This window comes from Sinocyclocheilus anshuiensis, unplaced genomic scaffold, assembly GCF_001515605.1.
Source record: "Sinocyclocheilus anshuiensis isolate Anshui unplaced genomic scaffold, SAMN03320099.WGS_v1.1 scaffold1162, whole genome shotgun sequence".
Lineage (NCBI taxonomy): Eukaryota > Metazoa > Chordata > Actinopteri > Cypriniformes > Cyprinidae > Sinocyclocheilus > Sinocyclocheilus anshuiensis.
This window is the reverse complement of record NW_015540875.1, coordinates 1,401,584-1,406,064: the sequence shown is the minus strand read 5'-3', so window position 1 is coordinate 1,406,064 and position 4,481 is coordinate 1,401,584. Positions and strand designations below refer to the sequence as shown.

General features: G+C 36.5%; 1 long non-coding RNA gene across 2 annotated transcripts in view; it reads right to left on the bottom strand.

Moving 5' to 3' along the window:
- The window catches only part of LOC107688207 (uncharacterized), a 31,599-nt gene extending 27,598 nt beyond the window's left edge, over positions 1-4,001 (bottom strand). For both annotated transcript variants that reach the window (XR_001634209.1, XR_001634210.1), the window contains exons 1-2: positions 3,972-4,001; positions 1,653-1,825 (exon numbers count right to left, since the gene is read on the bottom strand). This is a non-coding gene — a long non-coding RNA (uncharacterized LOC107688207). The remainder of the gene's footprint in view (positions 1-1,652; positions 1,826-3,971) is intronic.
- Positions 4,002-4,481: the final 480 nt, after the last annotated feature.

Here is a 4,481-nt window from a genome sequence, read left to right as displayed (position 1 = left end):
AGTTGAAAATATTTGTGTAGGGAAAGGACTTTTATTTTGTAATAACCCCTAAGCGAGAGCAAAACCATTTGAGGAGTAATTATTTAAAAGCGGGCTTCAAACAAACCGAGGTAAATCAGCCACAAAACAGAGATGTGTTCCTTTGGAGTTTCGCCTGCCTTCAATTAATGCCACAGCCCCACCCATAGCTGGTGAATTAGCCCTATTCATCTCCGTTAAAGCGTTGAGAGGTGATGCTTCACTTTAACTGCACCACACCATGGTTCATTTTCCTGCTAATCAGCATTTAGTGCTGTGAAAATCCAGGTGTGAGACTACTGTTGCAAGTTAAATCTGTTCCAATTTTTAGACTTTTTTTCCCCCCTGAAATCAACCATTAATTAGTCACAAACATTTCTCCTCCATTTCTAATTGGCTTGTATTTGTCAAGATACAGTTAAAGAGAACGTTTAATTAATTAAACATGAAAGTCACACCTTTCTGAGTGTTGGAGAATACAGATGTAACAGATTATTTTTTCCCTCCAAAATCCAACGCCACCATCAGATTTGCTCAACTCTTTATCACGTTAATTAGCACCTCAATCCTGTCCTTTTTGCAAATGAGGCTAGGTGAGAGGTGTGGGTATAATGGCTTAAAATGCACAGAGCTAACGAGTTATTCATCCCTCCACAGCTGTTCCATCCATTCAAACACTTAAAACCTTTTTTTCGGTTTTATCTTTATTTGTTTTTATGTGCGTTTTTCTCTTCATGATGGCTAGCTAGGTGTAAGTTGCATGTGTACGGTCGGTCTAGTGGCGTACTGTTTTGAGGTTTTGTCTTGGTTTGTCTAAAGTAGATCCAGGTGGAAATTATATTCATTGATAATTTACACAAACAGGTGTGAGAAGCCCAACATGAAGTGTTATTTCGCTTGTCACATTAACGGCAGAAAGGACTGTCAGGCTTAAATGTTAGCGGCTTAGCCGCCGACTTACCTACCATACCACAAACGCCTCGGCAAATGATTTTTGTTAAATTAAGCGTTGTTAAAATGATTTCAGACAACTACACAACACATTTCGCTCACGATCAGAGAACATCATAGGGGTTTTTGAGTAACAAAGTGAAACGATATCCATTAACCCACTGGTTTTGCTTAAGGACCCTGATATTACATTAAACAAGTTGCAACCAATTGCAATGTTGAAATAGTTTTTCCCTCTAGCTTTAACATAAAGTGATCCGTTCAATGGCTCCAAAAAAAAAAAAAAAAAAGAGTTTCCAGAACTGAGTTCCCAAAAAAAACACACCCATGCACCGTTCAAACTCCTGAAGAAAAACTCATGAATAATTTTCTTAAATTCTGCTGCAATTTGTTGTAACAATTTAAAATTGGTTGAGATTACTTAAATATCTAACTTAAAGTTAACTAAACTTTAGTCAAGTACGAGCACTTAGTTTAAGTTACAACATATTACAGAAGAAAACAACATTATTACTTCTAATGCTGAATTTTAGGTTGTGATATATCAGAGCTATAGTTATTTGCAGCAATCATCTTTTTATATTAGACCTTCTTGATGCAAATCAGATCTGTGCATTAAGACTTGCAGCCTATAAGAAATTCAACACTTGCAGGAAAACTGTAGGTTAGAACTGTATACTGACCATGATTGAATTGCATAATGTGCAGATGAAGTCACGGCGATTCGTGATCTGACTGTGGGGAGGTGCTGCTGTTTTGGTCACCACATAAGTGGAGCCATCAGTGTGAGTGGTTGCCAATGAGTGGTGTTGCTCATCCATGAGTTATTGCTTTAAAATGAATGCAGGTAGACAGGCTTTGAAAAGGAAAACAGGTTCAATTAGTACTTCAGATAATAAGAGGCCACTTCAGCTAAATTTCCTGAAAATGAATAAGTGGACACCTAGTGAGTAAATGGCTATGGTTGTGTTGTTCAGAGTATTTTACCCCGCCTGAACCATTCCTGCTGAAAAATAAATAAATAAATAAAAAACAAATTAGCCAGTGAACCAGCATTAGATTTTGGTGGATGCTGCTTGCATAAGCACTTGACAGCAAGAACGTCATAATTCTTCAAAGAAAAGTGATATTCATGTTTTCAAAGAAAACTCAAAAAGGTTAACTTGTCAGGTTTGACTGCTTCTACAATGGAAATTTACAAAACAAAACACACTAAAGACCAGATTTAAGAAAATACATAATGCTTGCTCATGCAAAACTAGGGGTGCTCCGATTGATCGGCCACCGATCACTATCGGCCAATAATCACGTTGGGATGATCGATCAGCGGTCTCTAAAAGGCCGATCTCAAAAAAACGATCTCAAGCTGATTACGCTGCCGTGAGGTTTGGCACGACATGCAGCAGCACCGTCTCAGTCTCTTTCCGGTGTGGGTGAAATAATTATAATGCTGAAGGTGAGGTACTCACCTTCATATTTCTTCATTAAATAACTTAAATTTGAAAGCCTTGTATGAGACATAATTTCACAAACAGCGTGAGTGAATCACTCTCTCTTTCTCTCTCAAAATACGCAAATGGCTTCAAATCACCACACATCGCGTCTGTCAATAAGCGAGCTACACACTGCAGAGTTGACACAGGAATTGTCACTTGCACAGTCGAGGCAGTGTCACATCGTCATTAAAGTTGATAAATTGCATTTCTTTTTAAATCTTGCCAGTGTTTAACCATTCAGCGCTCGCGCACTCTCCTGGAGACCATGCGCTCATACACACTCGCAGCGCACACACATAACGCCAGGTTCACATTATTCCAGTTGCAGTGAGTATGTGGTGCGTATTTTTTTCCACGCTCATGTTAACGGATTAAATATGGCGTTCACACTGTACACGGTTGCGTCCGGCAGTGCGTTCAGGAGCGGTGCATCTGTAGCAGTGCCGAGATCATTTCCGCACCGAGTCTATGTTTGCTGCACTGCAAGCGCTTAAAGTAACAGAGCATTGTTTGCGGTAAATATGAAAACGAAAATGTAGCAATTGCACCATAAATGCATATAATTAAAGTATACTGTCTTTCACAGTCAACACATATGGCTTGTTGGCTAGTTTTAAAGGAAAAGAGCACTTTTAAATAAACAAGGCAATAATAGATGGCACTCGTGGAGGTAGGAAAACAAAGTTCTTTATGAACCGCAGGATTGCTTGTAATAAAGATTTCAATGCAAAAGGAAAGGCAGTAGAGCTGACTATTTCTGTCAATGGTAAGTTTGTGATAACGTAAGAAAAGTAGTTTAAATGTTTTGCCACTTGCTTGAGCAACTTAATATATAAATCTAGAAGTAAATACAAAAGTAAAAAGCATTGGATGAGGTGTTGCTTATATTTATATGTCTGTGAAAGATTGTATTACTGTACTGTGTAAAAAAAGAATTGCAATGCTGAAAAAGCATTTTCAGTGACAATGTTTGGATTTGAAATCAAAATAATGGATAAATGCTGTGTTTGTGGTAAACAGCCACGGATCAGTAGCGGACTCCTGTGTGAAAGCTGCTTCCCTTCTCACAAGAGTCACCTAAGAGGGGAATTCCCCCCATTTTCAAAAATATCTAAAATTTATAAATGTCTAAAAATCCTGATTGTTAACTCAAATAGTTATAAATGATAAAAAGAAGGCTTTAAAAAGATCGGTATCGGTGATCGGTATCGGCAGATACTGCTTTCTGTGGTTGGCAATCGGTGATCGGCCTCAAAAATCCTGATCGGAGCACCCCTATTCAAAACACATGCAGCAAAAACCTGGGTTTTTATATGTGAAGTGTTTTTAGAACATGGTTGCTACGTAGTTGCTTATTGGCCCAAGTCAAAATATTGCTCAAATTTCTCCCATGACTGATTTTTTTTTTTCACCCATTGTATTGTTTGCCAGGAAAAAATATTAATATTTTTAAAAGTTAAAGGGATAGTTCAATCAAAAATGAAAATTCTGTCATTAATTACTCACCTTCATGTTGTTCCAAACCCGTTCATCTTCGGAAGATATTTTTGATGAAATCCGAGAGCTTTCTGACCCTGCATAGACAGCACGAGAACCACCAAGTTCAAGGCCTAAAAATGTAGTAAGAACGTCGATAAAATAGACCATGTGACATCAGTGGTTCAACCTTAATTTTATGAAGCTGCGAGAAAACTTTGTGTGCAAAGAAAACCATAATATAATATAATATAATATAATATATTAGTGCTGTCAAACTATTAATCACATCCAAAATAAAAGTTTTTGTTTACATAATATATGTATGTGTACTGTGTATATTTATTATGTATATTTAAATACACACACATACAGTATATATTTTAAAAATATTTACATGTATATACATTTATATTCTTATATTTTATACTATACATAAATATATTTAATATATAAAAAAAAATCTTAAATATATAAATGCATGTGTTTGTATTTATATACATAAATATACACAGTATACACACATATATTATGTAAACA